The sequence below is a fragment of the Cygnus olor genome, chromosome 7 (assembly GCF_009769625.2).
Source record: "Cygnus olor isolate bCygOlo1 chromosome 7, bCygOlo1.pri.v2, whole genome shotgun sequence".
NCBI lineage: Eukaryota > Metazoa > Chordata > Aves > Anseriformes > Anatidae > Cygnus > Cygnus olor.
Genome location: NC_049175.1, coordinates 22,293,346 through 22,312,165, shown reverse-complemented (window position 1 = coordinate 22,312,165; position 18,820 = coordinate 22,293,346). Strand labels below are relative to the sequence as shown.

General features: G+C 34.1%; 1 long non-coding RNA gene across 4 annotated transcripts in view; it reads right to left on the bottom strand.

The window, feature by feature from the left end:
* Positions 1-18,820, bottom strand: part of LOC121073368 — a 95,164-nt gene that overhangs the window by 39,792 nt on the left and 36,552 nt on the right. For 3 of the 4 annotated variants that reach the window (XR_005821651.1, XR_005821649.1, XR_005821650.1), the window contains exon 2: positions 2,332-2,433. The exons of the other annotated variant lie outside the window; for it this stretch is intronic. This is a non-coding gene — a long non-coding RNA (uncharacterized LOC121073368). The remainder of the gene's footprint in view (positions 1-2,331; positions 2,434-18,820) is intronic. 4 annotated transcript variants of the gene reach the window in all.

Here is an 18,820-nt window from a genome sequence, read left to right as displayed (position 1 = left end):
AGAGAAGGGAAGGCTCTGGAGAAAACTTAGAGTGGCTTTCCAGTATTTAAAGGGGGCCTACAAGAAAGGTGGGAAGAGACTATCAGGGAGCGTAGCAACAGGACAAGGCATAATGGTTTTAAGCTAAAAGAGGGTATATTTACATTACACATTAGGAAGATATTCTTTACTGTGAGAGTGGTGAGGCACTGACCAGATTGCCCAAGAAGTCGTGGGTGTCCTGTGCCTGGAAGTGTTCAAGGCCAGGTTGGATGGGGCTTTGAGCAACCTGCTCTAGTGGAAGGTGCCCCTGCCCATGGCTGGGGGGTTGGAACTAGAAGATTTTTAAGGTCCAACCCACAGCATTCTATGATACTATAATTTCATAGTGCAAGATCATTACATTTTCTACTAAAACTGAGAGAAGGAAATGACAGAGATTTGGCCAAGCCAAATCCCCTGAAAATAATCATAGAATCATAGTATATCCTGAGTTGGTAGGGACCCACAAGGGTTAATGAGTCCAACTCTTGGCTCCACTAAAGACTACCCCAAAAATCAAACCGTGTGTCTGAGAGCATTGTCCAAATGTTGTCTGAACTCTGAGAGGCCTGCTGTGGTGACCACTTCCCTGGGGAGCCTGTTCCAGTGCCCGACCACCCTCTCAGTGAAGAACCTTTCCTCAACACGCAGCCTGACCCTCCCCTGTCCCTGCTGCATGCTGTTCCCTCAGGTCCTGTCTCTGTCACCAGAGAGCAGAGCTCTGTGCCTGCCCCTCCTCTCTCCTATTGAGGAAGCTGCAGGCCTTCGTGAGGCCTCTCGTCAGTCTGCTCTTTTCCATGCTGACAAAACCGAGTGACCTCGGTCGCTCCTCATACGTCTTGCCCTCACCATCTTTGTACACACTCTAGTAAGCTACAACCTATTACCTTCAATGTATTCTGTATTAGATTCCTTAAACAGCTTTGGTGAGGAGAAGATTAAAGATAGCACATGATAAAAAAAAAATCCACAGGAGTTTATAATAAAAACAGAAATACCTAATGGGTACTGACAGGAATGTACACTTTAACAGTAGTGACTCCTGAAAATTGCTCATTGTTTACAAAAAAATATCCGGAAATATGAGCTGCTTATTTTTCTTTAATCCACAGGATTCACATATGAGAGATAACCTTTAAGCATGTGAATATATATACTTCGTGTGTAATAACGCATATAATACATATACTTCAATGTGTAATAACACTTCAATTGTCATCTAGCCCCATAATACAATACTACTGCCATTGCCACTAACAGGCTATAACCTTTGTACTAAATTAGAGAAGGCCTCAGCACTGAAGCTTGCCAGCCAGTCTTTCTGTCTGAACTTTTCTTCTCCTATCTGCAGCTGTCGTTTACTTGTGACAAGTAAAAAACAAAAGTCATGTTTAGCTGTGACAACAATTTCTCCAGTTGACTGTGTATAGCTAATTTGTCTGTTTTTTACCTTCGTGTGACAGTACTGTTTTACATGCATAGTCATAACAAACAGTTATTCTATGCAGAATGAAATATTAAACAAAAAGTAAAAAGGTATAAGAAGAAATCTCATTGTATTTATGGGCTTGTCCTAGAGTATATAAGGCTGAAGATTACACATCATCATTCTATTAATTGTAGTCCAGCTTTTTACTTCTAGCTCTGAAAGTGGTGGGGTGACTGACAGATCAAATAAGCAATTCCAAGCAAAAACTGGCATAAATTGTACTTATTTTGGAGAACAATTTTCTCATTCTTATCTAACCAATAACATAAAGGGATAGATATACTTTGTGATAGCTTAAAAATGGAAGGCAGACAAAGAAGATAGAAGATCAATAAAGAAATCAGTAACATTAACCAGAAGTTAATATGAGACCTTTGCATGCTGGAAAGCTTCCAAAAATATCATTTTCAAGTGATGTACAGAAAGTGTTAGAAAAGGTAAAAGGAAAGGATAGGAAAATATAAAATCAGAGATATTGTTAATTATATACGTATTTTGCAATAAGAAGGGAAAGAAACAGAAAACAATTTAAGTCAAAGCTACAAACGTACATAAAAGAGGGAGAAAGGAAGGGATTATCTAAGTGAGAACCCTTTCTAGCGAACTCAGTTGTTATGATCTTAGACTTCTACCAGGATCATCATAAGCCCCTGCTCTTAAAAATGAAATTGCTGACCTTGACTCAGCTGTGATTAGTTTGAAATCCAAAGCAAGCAAGACAGGACAATGACAGGACATCAGTTCAGTGTTCTGGTCTCTTCAGTGGTTTTCCTCTGAATGCATGAATTCTGTAAATAGAAATTCAGAAATAGGTTGCTCACCTCCAAAGCACTCTCTATAGAGTTGGACCATATTATCTGAGAGTTCATCTGTTTTTGTAAGTATACATACATAGTAAAATAAAAAGTGATGCTTCGATGATCCTTGAGACAGAAAAAAAGAAAGGTTATAAAGTGAAATAGTGTAGATTTGCCACCTCTGATTTGGAAATTAATTAATCACTCAACGCAACGAGAGTAACATGAAAATCCTGTACCATTTTGAAAATAATTTCTACATTTCAACAGTACAACAGGCACACAAAACAGCCATACCAATAGGTCTGAGCTGCCGATCATTCAGGGAAAATTTATTGCGTGGAGTGTACCATAGCTGCTAATTGCCTGTTTTATGCAGGTTGGATTCCTACAGAAAGGTCATGTGAGAAGAGTATGGTATGCCCTGAGCTTATCTAAACAAGCAGGTAAACTACAATGGATGTCTGCACTAGCAGCCAAGTGCTACTGAAAACAGCAGTTTTGATACTAACCAAGTGACTTGGATGTAACACATTTTATACTCTCTCTTCTGAAAAAAAAAAATATATATATATACATATATATATATATTTAGTCACAACTAATAATTAATTTTGGAGGGACCTTTATATGAATTTAAAATTGCATACATGACTAACTGGTTTCACTAGTAGAAATCTGTGAATTATAGAATTCAGTCAAAGTTACTGAATGACAAAATAATTACAAAAATAATCCGAAGGCACTTCCAGGAGTGAAAGCCTTTATTGTTATGGCAAAAATAATTCCTCCAAAACATTGATCCAGCATGAAACTGAAACACTGCACTGTGAATACCAGGTAGGTAATTCACAATAAAATTCAGGCAATCTGTTGAAATGATAACATAGAAAGTACACAAAAATAAGTGTTTGGGGTATCATTTAAAACACGTTTGGAGTATCATTTTAAATGCCTGATTTATTCACAAATAAAATTGGGAATTAATACTTAGCAGAAAATGAACTTGTCTGTATTTGTAGCATTTATTGGTCCATGAATATAAGGATGTGCAACATCTTGCAGCATTTAATGTATAAAGCCTGTAGCCAAGTATAGCTTGCACATAACAGACAATACTGGTGATTTCACACCCTTGTAACTTCTAAATCAAATGTTATTACTTTAAAATACTGTATTGGGAAAAGCTTGAATTGTGTGGCAATCTAGTCCATCTATTTTGACTCTTCTTTTCAGTTACAATCTCCTATTTTTATGTCCTCCAATATTTAAACATTGCAGTATAATCTGATTCTTTTATCTTGTCTTTTTCCTATATTTTTCTCAGGTGGTATTAACTTTCACATGTTCTGGGTTGAAAAGAATAAGATCTATACTGTTTCACTGCCAGACTGAGAAAAGTATCTCTGTGTACTCCAGGTCCTTGGCTAATAAGTTAATTGTTCAAAGGTTGTTAGGTAGAATATGATGACATGGAACACATGGCCACAAAATATTTGAATCCTACCAGAACTCTTTCTTAGGCGTAGCAGTTTGACTGAATTCAAAAAGCTATGCCAATTGAAACAAAACTGTGATTTTGATTATGCAAAGGGATAACGATGGAAGTTCAGGATAGCACATGACATTGGTATTCGTTACAATTAACTAGAATAATTTTCCCCCACCATAAAATTGAATACCTTTCCATAAGTATTACATACAATATAGTATAGAGTTCATTTCATATAGAAATCAAATCTGAATTATTTAAATATTGATAGAGTAGTCAGTGGAACAGCAATGCAGGCTACATGCTAAAGTTCAGTCAATAGAATTAAAAATCAGAGGTGGGTGAGCTGGGAATATATTCCACTTAGTGCTCATATAACACCTCCTGTCATTTCAAGTTGCAAATAACCAAATGAATTTTCACAGGCAATTAGTTGTTAGAAATACCTGTGAAAGCAAGTCTACTCCCAGTGTCTCTAAGTAATTTAGACCAGCAGGTGTTGAGGAAGCAGTACATCTTCAATAATAAACAAAAAAAGTTTCATGTTACCACTGGTAAGACCAAAAGAAATTAATTTCAGGAGGATAAGCCTATTGTTTCTATCTTATATTTAGCCAAAAACAAAACAAAACAGAAAACAAAACAATACAAACAAAAAAAAACAACCAACTACAAAAGCTACTCACACAAAAGTCATAACACACTTTGGAGCTTTGTAAACTGTTCTCCTCAATTGGAAAACTATTTCAAAATGCAGTACTACAAGTGTTAATTACACCATAAAAGAGTAACCCAACAACACACACAACTTTATTGCAAGACCCATAAACCATTAGAATATGATTCTGATTTGTGTCTTTCAGTGTAGGAAAGTAAAAAGCCTAGAATATTTAATTGAAAATTGCAAAGTGGCATGGAGGTGTCACATAACAGTGAAAAAATGATGAAAAATACACTTTTCATCATACACTTGCATTTAAATATATGTGTACTTGCATATAGAACACTTTTAAGATGAGGACTGTTATGATCTTGTGGACTGGGAAATAGCAGATAAATGGCAACATTCTTAAGTAATCCTGCTTTCTGTTATACTACCTATTTTAAAGGAGAAAGACACTTCAGTGTGCATCTACAAGATATCTGTTATTTTGGGGTGACTGAATTTGAAATTCTATGATTCTATGTTAGTCAAAATCCAGAATTGTGCCAAGAAATCTTTCTATGCCTCATGTTCAAGTACAGAAATATTGGGGGTTGGGGGGAGGGAAATCAGGCTTATCTCAAGGTAGAAAGTTTATTCTCTTTGTACATGGACATTGTTCTGTTAAAATATTGAAAGGTTGTAAAAAAAAAAAAAAAAAACACTTTTCTAATTATTTCCATTAAAAAGTTTAAAACCATTGTGTTTCCTTTGGAAAGGATTAAGGGAATACCCTTTGAATATTTAATGCAAATATATTTAAAGACATTCTGTTTAGAAAAAGAAAAAGCTTAAACTTTGATGTGGATCTTGTAGATCCCATTTACTTTGAGATGCAAATAACAGATATGGGCAGGATGAGTAGCTTTTTGATTGAATAGAAATAAAAGAGTCAAATACAATTTAGATATAGCAGAGATGATCTGAAGAAAAATTACAATCACTGCTTCACTACATGACTCTGAAGTTCCCATGTAATTTCATTATGGATTATGGCCCTGGTGTAATGTAAACAAAGCATTAACTATATTTTTACATTATGCAAATGGTTTGAGATTTATGTCTATAGAAACACTAGAGTTTGCTCAGTGATTATAATATTCATAATCTCTATGATCAGTCCTCCAGGAAGAAAGCAGCTCATCTATAGAAAATGGAAAGAATGTAGGAAACAAAGAATATAAAGATTTTTTTTCCTATTTATTTAAGGATTTATCTGAGATATCAGTACTAGAAGCTAGTACCCATAGTTTTCCTCTGTAGTTGGAAAGAGAGATAGGCGGCTTATATGTCTGAGTCTGCTTATGCATGAGATGATTACCTGGCAAGCATCAACAAGGATCTCATTCTGGTGGGGGTCTCACTTTAATGTCTAAAAGTAGGTAGACTTTTGCTACCCTGCTGCTGAAGATCTGGTATGCCTGTGTGGAGACGGTACAGGCAATCTCAGCTGCTGAGATTGTGCAGAGAGCTCTCCACAGAAACTGTACATGTGGTGAGGCTACAATTTACCATCTAGAAATAGCAGCTTATATTATACAGTTCTCTTCTGTCCTGTGAAGTGTGTCACATAGGACCACTTTACCATCTGAAAAGGTGCTGAAACATTCTTAAGAGCTTACTTTAAAGTCATAAGCTGATACTTGCTCCATAACTACATTCTGTGTATTTTTGAAGGAGCAAGTTTAAGAAATTCATGGAACTAACTAGTGGGCTCTTCTGAAATGAAAAGCTCGAGTTTAAATGTAGAGAAGTTGCACGTGAAAAATGAAAAGGAAACCTTTAACTAACAAATAAATGGTGTTACAAGGCTTCAGCTCTTAAATAAATGAATAAATAAAATAACTGTACCCTGAAATTCAAAAAATAAAACACACAAAAAATGAGAGCTGTCAGAAGTCACAGTGAACTTGACTTTGCATCAAAAGTTAAGGCTCATCATTAGGAACTTGTTCATCTGGAAGTCTAAAAACACAAGGAAATAAAAAAATTTCTATGGAAGATGAAAAGAGTGCAGATTAATAAAACCCTTGACATATGGGACAGCAGGGACCTAGAACTAAAATTCCTTACATTTATTTCCAATAAGACTGCTATAAGCCTGATAGCCAAATAAAAACAAAAACAGATGGATAGTAGGAATAAGGACATGAAATGAGATGCTCTTATTTAAGATAAAAGCAAAAGTAGGCTCAGTTCATCCATTTGAATGGTGGTGGTAAACAAATATTCATCATACTAGAATTTTTTACCTACTCTATCAGATGAGCGTGGTGCTTAACAGGAAGTGTATAGCAAATAAGAGACCTATATTCGAGGAGCGGTGAGGAGAGGAGAGGAAAAAGAGAGAGGATCTAGGCAATTACAAACCTGTCAGTCAGTGGTACACACACACACACACAAAGAAATCAGTGAAAAAACAGTTATATAGCAAAATACAAGCAGAAGAAATGCAACATTGCTTTACTGTAATAGATGTAATGAAATAGATTTTTCCACAGGTTTCTTGAAGTGGACAGTTGAAGGTTTTGACATAACAACCACAGGAGACTTCAGGCACATTTGAAACACGAGTTGCTGTTACTTAGAAAACATACTAGTGGAATCAAGCTCACTAGGAACTAGTTAATAAGAAAACAAGAAGTAAAGTTCCTCCCATATCAGTTTTGCAATGACATTTACACCAACCACAGCTCTGCTAGACTTTTACAAATTGCGCTGTACACTGAGTATAAAAAAAAAAAAGGCAATAAAAACATACTATCGTGTAACGGAAGATCTGTGTTGTGCTGGTAGTACTCTACTAGCTACGGCAATGTAACAAATAGGAAAGGATTAATTGCCTTCCTTGCTCAGGTATAGTCTGCACACAGCTTTTCCTATCAAATCACATTGCATATTTTTGTCTAATGAAATGTTCCTTCCTTTGTTTTCCTTTCTTACTTTCATTCATCATGATATCTTTCTAACTACTTATTTCATGGTATTTTTATCTTGCATTCATTTTTTCATCCTTCATTTCTTAATTTGACTTTTACTGTATTTCCTATTTTTTTCTTTAAGTTCCTTGCTCCTATCTTTTCCCAAAAACACTAAATCAAATTTTGCTGATTTATGTAATCATTTAATCAAAATTAAGACCTACTGCCTAAATTTGTTTACTAAAACCTTTTTTTTTTTCTTGTTTATTTTATAAGAACTGAAACATATCAGGATGGAGAAAATGAGTTTCAAATGAATAAATTCATCAGGAATGTAAGAGAGTTTCATTCTGTGGAGAGTGGATTGTTATGGCAACAGGATTTAGCTGTGTTTAACAAAGCAGGATGAATTTACAAAATTAAACAAGAATCCCATTCAATTTTCAGATGAAGAGAGACTTACAACACTGTCTTCTAAAATTGTTCCATTTAAATCTTTGAGTCATTTTCCTTCAAACAACATTAATTTACCATTGACATCTACACAATATCATTGACATCTACATCTAAAATAAGAAGGTTATCATGTAACAAATACATATTTATGTCTTTACTTAAGGTATAAATTAGAACTATATTCTCTTTCAAGAACTGTAAAATAAGCATGTGAGTTATTCTTACATAGAAATTCCAAGCAGCTTCTGAAGTGTAATCAGAAAATCCACATCGATGTGCTGTTGAGAATTTCACTCTGCTCTGTAAGCACGGTCAAGTATTTGACTAGTTGGGTCACAGATATATAAATCCAAAGTAACATCACTGAGAAAAAAATTGCAGGAGAAAGAGCCCTCTTCAAATTTAGTAATCCCTGCTCTTTTCTTCTGTCTTTCTGAGGGTGAAACTGTATGTCAACTCAAGCACACAAGAACATGCTTTTCAAAAGAAGGTAAGGATTTATTGATCAAATGATGAACAACATCTTAAGAGTTTCAGCCACTCCAGTACCTGTTGTTAAAGAGAAGTCTGAATTTTTCTGGTATTTTTGTGAATCACACAAGGCTGTATTTCATATAGTAAATTATTTAAATCCAGTATTTTGTTACATGCATTACCCTTTTACCAGGAGGTCTATAACAGCCACTGAACTTGGTGGAAATTTCACTTGATATCTGTGGTTGTTGGATTGGACCCCTAAGAACGTATGCTGGAAGTGTCAAGATCAGTTAGGTTTTGCCATTTCTGTGAAGCTGACTACAATTTTTATATGGTATATTGTTAGCAGACTACACATTAAGAACAGCAAATTAGAGAAGTCAAAAAATAATGGATTTGACTATAACAAGCTGAGGTCAGAACCTAGCCCACATTTTTATCAAGAAGAGATGTGTCCTGAATTACTAACATCCTAATAAATTTTATTTTAAAAAGAAAGAATAAAGAAAAAAAAACAGACCCCTCACAATGCATTGATCAGCATATTAGAATGGACTAAGAACAGATGAAAAAATGTGAAACGAACAAAATTATCAGATCCACCCCTCTCAAATATACAGTTAGGATTTTAGTGTTAATGCTCTAAGATACCTTGAGAGTGCTTCAGTTAGAAAAGTAAAAAGCTGTAAAGCTTAGTTAATTTTTTTTAAACAGCACCAACAAAGCTATGAAGATTATATAAGTCTTTAAAGGACCTGGAGAAAAAGGTTGAGAATTTAATATTAGTTAAAACATTCCATTTCTGTATCGCTAATATAACAATTTGTCATCTGCACAAAGACTCCTCCACCAAATTAAGATAGATACAATTAATTCAATTAAGTCATTAAGCATTATGAATCATTGACATATTTCATTTCAATTAGTTCTAATCACACAATTTACATATGATTTCTACTAACAAAAGATACATTAATATCACATGTAGGTAAAAGACTTTCTTTGTACATCTTAGATTTAATCAATCACAATTTGTAATCCATTTGAATTTTGTATGAATGTTATTTAAAAACTTCTTAATAGACGTTTTCTATAATTCATGACAAAAACAAACAAACAAACATGTTGTGCAACCCAAATAAATACAAGGATATTAGCTGGTTTGTCTGCTTTCGTGAGGACAGTACACCTGATATGAGAGGTTTTTTTTCTGTAATATAAGCTAGTTTTCAACTCATAGGTGTGTTTTCAAGCAATTATTTCTCAAAATTAGATGGCTTTCTCCCTCTCAGTTATAGCGAGACTCTTCCTTTACAACTGAAATAAAAGGGTAAATATCTAAGTTATATAATCCATAAACTATATTTAAAAGTGAAAAATCCCTTAGTTTCATTTAGTATCCTTCATTTTCAAAACCTTATAGCAGTATGTAGGGAGATGCAAGGTACACTAAATTTTAAAACTGAAGTTAATGATCAATAGGGAAATATATTTGGAAATAAAGCAAAGAAGTTCTAATTCCTTCTGTTATTCTACACATACACCAGCTTTGACTCCTGTATCAGCAAAATTGCTGTGAGTCTCCAGAGGAACCTTAAAAACGTAAGTCAAATTTATCAGTAAGCCTAGATACCTTGCAACAGAACAATTTTATAGGAACTTACACCATAAGCCAAAAAGCCTCAAACTTTACCTAGGAACAGAAGAAGTCTAAAGAGTCTTGAACTCGAACTTTATTATATGTACTTCATTTTGAAAGAGTTTACCTAACTGCTTTTCCTCTCCATTCAATAATGTTGTCCTTAATTTTGTTCACTTTCATGAGCATTCTTGAATTTTTTTTTTTTTTTTAAAGACTATGGTTTTTTTCAATGCTCAGCTAATCTAATTAAAAAAAAAAAAGACATACATAAAATAATGCCCAGATCTCAGCCTAGTATTGGTCAATCTCTATGTAGCAATAGAAGCCCTACTGCACAACAGAATGATATGATCAAGATGCAATGTACTCCAAAGGTACAATGATAAACTACAATTTGGAATTCCCTTTCACTAGTGATTTTGTAACAGCAAAATCCTATTGAAATATCACCTTCTGCTCAGCTTTTAAGATCATTTGAACTGTTTGGATAAATTGCAGCTTACAAGCATTGTTATGGTGTATAGGGACTTGTCCTATGGAAATGTCCTGATAGATTAATTTAGCCATGACACACATCTCAGCTGCTAGGCCAAATACATGCTTTGGAATTCTCTTATTATTGTAATACGGTAGTTTTCAATAAAACAGTAAGAACTTAGCAAATAAAAGACTGTGATGAAGGGTTCATTCTACAGACTTTATAGTACATTTGACATTATAATCACATTATATATAATTTTATAATATTACATATGTAACATTACAATCACACATAATATATTTAAATCATAAACATTTCACAAAAGAAAACTGCTCAAGAGACTATGTTCCTAGACTGGTCTAGCACAGGCAGAAAACAGATGACATACTTTTGATGAAGTATATGCAAGCATGATGCAAAATAAGAGCTTGCTTTTTTCCTCCCTGTTGTTGCCATTGTTGATAGAAGTTTGCACACTTGAATATTCAATTTGAGCATTACATCATCCTTGATCAGCCTTTGTCTTTAACCTTCCCTCTACTCTCAGCACATTCTGTTTTGGAACTTTTCTTAATATGAGACATTTCAAATGTGAAAAGATGACTTCCTTTTACCCATGTTTGTAGCAATAGCTGTTCTCATAGGTTGCTGCATTTATGAAAATGAGACAAGCTGATTAGATATATTCCATAATGAAAGAGAATCTAGGGACCAGTCAAACTAGGCAATGTTATTTATATGAAAATTGTCTAGAAAATTTTCTGTTTTGGCATAAATGCATTTTGTTTTTTATTATTAGCAAGTTCATTTTAAGTTTAAATAGAATAAAAGACCCATTAAACTATTTCTGAAAGGCACTCAAGAATCCTAAAATGTTTTCACAAACGTGAAACAAGTAATAGTCTTCCAGAATTAATAACACCATTAAGCAAGTTTATCAAATAATTAAGGTTATTGGAGTATGTGACATTGGTATGGGTAGTAAAGGTCTGGCCCAAACATGCAGGTCAGTGCACTGAAAGACTGCTGAATGTCTATGGTATTTCAGACTACTTTGGTCACTGAGTCAAGATTAACAGTATTAAGTTGAAAATCAGAGTTATGATTTTATGCAAAGTGATTGGTAGTAAAGCTCCACTGCAGTTTTCTAGAGAGAGAGATCAATAGTCCAATACACTAAATGAGTAAGTTAATGATATTAGCCATTATAATACTGTGTGAAAAATATTGGCCATTATATGTGAGCAACTGAACATTCATCATAAAGAATTTAAATCTGAAATATTACTTAAGTGCTTTAGCTTCTTTCCCTCAAGAAAGGTAGCATAAGCTAATTACAATATGCTACATTTGAAAATGAACACTCATATTCACCTTATTTCATTTCTTTGCGATAGGAACCTTTTTCTGACAATTTATTTTCTGAGATCTATATTTCAAGCACCCAGTTTTCACTATAATTTAGAAAATTAGTTATCTGCAACAGTATATTCAGTGAAATAATTCCAATAATCTAAAATCAAAAAAGTTTTCAGTAGTTAATATTAGTATTTATTCTATTGAATTACCAACAATTCTATTGAATTACCAAAAATAGTCGACCAAAAGAGGAAGTAGAAAGATATCAAATGCAGAGAATAAATAACCACAGAATTGTAAATAGTGTGTATGGTTGGCATTTATCTGGTTGAGTTCTGAGTATCTCCAAAAACGGGGATTTCACAACCATAAGTTTTAGTCCAACTGGTGAGCCTGTAACTCCCTCTATCTAGAAGGATCCTACAAGAGACTGTATCATAAGGCTTGACAAAGTCAAGATAAATGAATCTAATGTTCTTCCTTCATCCACAAAGCCAGTCATCCATTGTCGAAGGCAATCAGGTTGGTTAGGCAGGATTTGTCTTTGAGAAATCCATGCTGAATGTTCACTGTCACTTTCCTGTCCTTCACGTGCTTGAAATGTCTTGCAGGAGGACCTGTTCCAAAATTTCCCTGTGGTCTGAAAAGAAAATGTAATTCCCCATCTTCTGTTCCTTCACCTTGAATGGGTGTGTGTGACACTTGCCTTTTTTTTTTCTTCTTCTAGCCATGGGGAACCTTCCTTGATTGCCACAATCTTCCAAAGCTGCTAGATAGTGGACAGCTACCTCAGCATACTCCCCCTCTCCTCCAAACCCCCTCCCCCCCCAACCTGTATGGTCATATGAACTTGTATGTTTTTTAAATACTTTTTCCTTGCTGAACATCAAAACACTTATTGTGCGAATAATAGTAACATTTACCCACTTAAGTGGATTTGAATATTTCAACCATACAAGTATTGAGTAGTAAGCCCATATTAGCATATTGTATGTCTGTGTATAACACGTATATTGGCACTAAATGATAAACTAGTGAAATATCTGAAATATCCATATTTCTAGTAATTACCATAATCGTCTCTTGCTTCAGGATTCAAAGGTTCATTTTCAGGTCTCTTGGCTGTCTTAATTTTAAAGCCTAAAGTTGCATTCAGATTGCAGCTTAGCTCAGCTTCTGTGTTCCTTGAAGCTTTGAGAACAACAGTGTCTTCCTTCCTTGTGACTGCAATTGTATGGGAGCAGGAACTTCAGCTTTATTTCTGAGATTCAGGTGAAAAAATATAGAACTTTGCATATATAAAAGAATGAGGAGATTCTAAATCTCCTTGTCAGCTACTGTTGTATTTTATAGAACTTTGCCAGACCACATTTTGTTGCAGAAAAGCAATTCAAAATATTTGCAAAACTTTTCTACCTATGACTACCTTCACACTTAATCTCTATTTAACTGCAGATTCATAGCTACAAATAGAAATAAATGTATTACAAATCGAAGCAGTAAAGTGAAATTTGCAGAACAATTGTAAAAATACATTTTCAATGAGTACAAAATTAAGAAAATTGTACAAAGTATATATATAGTCACATGTAAAAACAGTAGGCATTTATATATCACTTTTCCCATTATACTTCTGATCTTTCAGTTTATTGATGCTTCATAAATATCCAGTATTATATGTGAAAAAAGCATATAATATGACTATATTGCACTGCATAATATAAATGCATTCCAGATTCCAGTTGTAGTTACCAAACATATCTGTTTTATACTGATAACCATGTGGACTTTGAAAAGAAAAAATGATGGGATTCAAAATGAACAAGAAAGACCTGCAAGATATACAACAAGGGCCTGCAAAATTCTTGAACTAAACTCTGAACAAATATTGTATAAGATGTACTTAAGAAGAAAATTGCCTTCTTTCAGACTTTCACAACTGAGTCAAAATAGGGCAAATATTTGTCAGGTCTGGTTATGAATCTGTGCCTAATTTATAATGGAATTAGGCTTGGATTCTGAAAAAGAAATCTGAGCACAAGAAGATGCAAAAAAATTACAGAGTTGTTTTCTTTTTAAAAAACTCCTTCTAGTGTTTCATTAGCATAGAAATCCAGTGGTGCTAAGATTAAGATTGTCAGAACTCTTTAAGGATTTGTAACCTAACAGTCAAACTATCCCTTGTTACTATCTTAACCATTGTAAGATTTTTCTGTCAAAAGTGTTAAAAATCCCCAGAGGGCTAGACTGAAATAATTACATAGCATACCTGCATTTCTCTAATGATAAAGAAAATATGCCCTAGGTTGTAAATGGAGACCTCTTGCACTGATAAGAACGTGGCAGCCTAGTACATAAAGGAGAGCTGGAAATGACCTAACAGTATGAAGAATATACTTTTCCATAATAGACTGCGCATCTTTGGTAATCTGTATTAAAATGAAATGCAACACAACTTCTGTACTAGAGCAGTATCACCACCCATAATTGCAGCTTCCAGACATTTAAAATTTAGGTTGTAAACAATAAAAAACAACAACAGAATGTGTGTAACACTTGTAAAATGAACTGTAAAGCAAAGTTTGCAAGGTCTATCTTTTTAAAATCACATGCCTTTTCTTTACTTCTTTTACTTAAATCATGTACATTATTGCTATGTCCTTTGTGTGGAAAAATAAGTATGAACAGTCAAGGAAATGGACTGTGAAACAAAGACCAGTAAACAGAAGAACTGTTCCACTGGAAACATTCCATCCAAATTTTGAAAAAAACAAAAAAAACAACCAACCAAAAAAAAAAAATCACTATTTTATTTTTAACAGAAATACCTACAAACTTGATTTTGCACAAACTCAGTTTAAGGATGGGGGGGTAGGAGTGGGCACAAAAAATGCATTTCTTCTGTATCAGCAAATCAGCAAAACATTGATTTCACCATATTGGGGACAGGACTTTTTTTTTTTTTTAATATAAGTCAAGTTCAAAAAGTCAATATCAAAGAAAAATACTTAAATTTTAACAAAGGATAATGCTTTTAGCCACATATGAATTTTCATAACTTTTCATAGGAAATTTAAATTGCTTTCATCCTATATTCCAAAGTCTGAATAGAATAAAAATCTGATCTCCTTTTGTCTCTAGCTAGTGCCCTCCTTGATAGTAACCTTGTGTACGACCTTGGGAAAACTTTTTAATCTCACTCAGTTCTGTCTGGGAAAATAATAGTTCCTCAGATGAGTGCTATGGATCGCAAATTAATTGATTTTCTGAGACGTTCTGATAATACAGTGGTATCAGCACAGCATACCAGAAATCATCTGAGGATAACTCCTCAAGAATTGTAGTCCCATAATTTTTTAAATAAAGCTATGTCATAATAAGTCTCAAGCAGAATTTAACTGGAGCAGTCTCCTGTTCCTGGCTTTCTTCCAGGAGTGAATTGAACCCTTGGTGAATCTTATTTCTTTCTACATGCTACCAAATCCTTAAGACATCACTATATAAAGAAAGAAATATTTTTTGCCACTTAATAGTATTTTAATTTGCAAATTACTAAGATGATACTTGAAGATCTGCAAAAGTAAGATCTCAATTCACTAGAGAAAGCAAAAAGCAAATTAAGCAGGTTTACACTGTACTAAGTATCACCCAAGGACTCATTAGCGTGATTTACATGATTAGTTAACCTGTGTAAGTGTGAACATCATGAAAACCATGACTTTCTATTTGTTTTTAAATGCAAATGGGTTAAGTGTCCTTGATATCTGAGTCACAGTTCCTGAATTAAGTATAGAACTTTATTCACATATTGCAGTAATTGAGTAAGCTCAGAGCTGGATAGTGAGGGAGAGTTCACAGAAGTTTAGCACATTTTCACTTCTCCAAAATTATTTCAATTGTCTATGGATTTTGTGAGTGATAGATTTTATGAATTCAATGTATAGGTACAGGTAGCTGAGTACAAGTCTTCTGTAACTGGAAAACTCTAAGCCATATATTAAATATCATAGGCTATGTATATGTTTAGTAAATGTTACAGTATGATATTTTATCTATCTTCCCTCTGCAGACAGAGCAAGCAAATCTGAAGATCATTTACATGTTTTAAAATCTTGTGCTGTTTAAGTAGCTCAAAGAAATATTAGAACTACCAGACTACTCAGTGAGATCACTATAGAATGAACCTGAGCACAGAAAGAAACAGTGCAGTCCCTGACTCTTGTGCTCTAATGAGAATACACACTATCTTCCTGCAAGCACTATTCCTTTCTGGCAGAACTGTAGCTACAGATGAGCAAACTCATCCCTTTATTATCCACAGATAAATAGGTTGATACCCTTTCAAACATACATGAGAGTGTTACAATATTTAACTGAAGCAAAGATTGACAAATCTCTAGAACAGAAGCAATGTTTTAGTATGCACAGGTCTAATGTTTAACAGGATAATACTCAAAATTAAAGTTTGCCTTCTCTTGATGCTATCACAAGTCACATAGTAAAAAATAAATCATTTGTGGAACCTAAAGGTAAGAAAGGAGAATTACTGTCATTTGTTGTGACGCGCATCATATAGCCTATAGTTCCACAATAGAATACTGGTATCAAACCTGTAAGTTTTTGTTGTTGTTGTTGTTGTTTGTTTTTAATGTAATAATTAAAAAAGCCAGCCAAAAACACCAAAACCAAACAGCCAGACACACACACACACACAAACACCCTGTGGATTTAAATACTTGAAGCAGTGAAAAGTACACCCTCTGTTTCGCCCTTCCAAATTTCCCAGATAAAGTATGCATTAGATACCTAATCTGAATTTGTTTGGTTTCAGAGTCCAGCCATCAGGTCATTTTTATACCTTTATCAGATATATTTAAAGGCTCTTTACTATCAGAAATTCTCTCTTCGTGGGAATACCAATAGATATATTAAATTGCTTCTTCCCTCCCCAACCCCCCCCGAATAAAATAACTAAGAACTTCCTGTCTTTCATTCCAAATCAGGTCTTCTGACCTTGAATCATTGTTGTGGCTGCAGGGGAAACATTGCAATTTTTCAGCATGTATTTTAAAGCATGGAGGGCATAGCTATAATTGTCTCATTAATGGAATGTAATAGAGCATCACTTATTTTACTCAGTATTTTCCTATTTGTATACCAAGGAACCTTGTCTGTTACAGCATTACTTCATTATGTCTTATATTTCTGGCTCTGAATTATGATCTCTAAACCCTTTTGGTATCACTATTACCTCAGGAATAGCTCACAACTGTAAGTCTTCCTCAGAGTAAACATGTTAGAAAGAATTGAACAATTGGAGACAAATATCATCTTATTGGCCATCAAGCTGGAAATTCACTTTCTTACTCCCTTAAATATTTCTTGTGTAACTTTGGATATGTCTCTTCTGGTTCAGATTCTTAACGTTATTTGGGTGTGGAATTCAAACTAAAATATATCAATGAGAGATTCTTACCCCAATTGTTTCAGTGTAGTTATTTAGTTGATAAAGGATAATTATAACCACATTGTTTTGTATCACACAAGCAGAAGGATTTCCTTGAATTAAGTCCAATTAGACCTTTAAAGTCCTTCCTTTCCAACCTTCTCACCACAATTGTTGGTCGTCTCTGAAGCTCTCTAATATTTTAGCATCTTCCATGAATTATGGCTTCCAAAAGAGAACACAGAATTGGAACACAGAATTCCAAGAACAGTTACTGTCCTGTTCATACAAAGGCACTATTAATCATTCCACCTCTTTTTGGTATCCTGGTATCCTTCTGCTTTTGTCTTCAGTCACTCTAGCCCTATAATTCCAGCATTGCTATGATCTTCTACCAGTTTTCTGCCCGGACTCCAAATCATTTTCTAAGTCATTGATTTCCAACATAATATCTCCCACTTTATTGGTGGGCTAGCATTCCTGGTTCTAGATGATTTTGCATTTGGACATAAGAAATTCATATTACTTGCTTCTCCTAATTGACTGTGAAATACTACAGAAGCTTTGGGGGATACTAGAATTTCAAACAAGTATCAGTGATGCTTATTGTAATTATTCAGTGGACACTCCTGAGTTAAAAAGTACTGTTAGAAAGCTTTTAAAATTTATTTTACTCACTTGATTTGTTTTCTGAAACAACATAAAAGTGATACATAATTAAACAGGATCAAAAATTCTGCTAGGAAAAGAGCATTTTGTGCCTGTTATACAGTGATGAATTAATGTTAAAACAACCTGCTGAGCAGTTACCTTTTTTTTCCCTTTGTAATTCGTAATAAAACCCAGTGACATTATGTCTCCCAACAGCCTGAGTAAGTTTAACAAATTGTAATAGGAACACTAAATCAACCCAATTCAATTTATTTAAACAAGACAAAAACACCGAGGAGACCTTCATGCATTCATTTAAATGACTAACTCAAAAGTTAGGACCTAAAATAAGCAGTGAAAAAAAGAGTTTAAAAACCATATCCAATGTGCGAATGCTTTATGTCCATTTTGGTACATCCAGGACTTCACAAAAATGAAAACTAAAATGTCAAAATGGAATAAAAGCTGAGTATCAGCGAGTTACTGTTTAAATAAATTATAATTAGGATTTCCTACCTCAGAAAATTTGCATTCTGAATGTTTTAATGTATCAGGGTCTTTAGGATGCTGACATTAGACTTTACTAGACTTTAGAATCTTATCTATAAGTAAGCATGCTTCTATACATACATGTGAGTTTATAAGTAAACATAAAGTAACAGACTGAATCTTCATTTCAGCTTAGTCAGTTCAGTCTATGCAGGTCCCTGTGGTCTATCAGGTCCCTGAGGGAACAAGGAAAAAAAAAAAAAGGAAAAAGAAATGCGGTGCATTGTTTGAATTTAGTTAAAAGTGGCAAAAGAGTTACATTAAAAATTACATGATCACTGGAATTAGTCTGTGGCATCGAAAGACGGGAAACTAGCCCTTAATGCCTTTCATGAG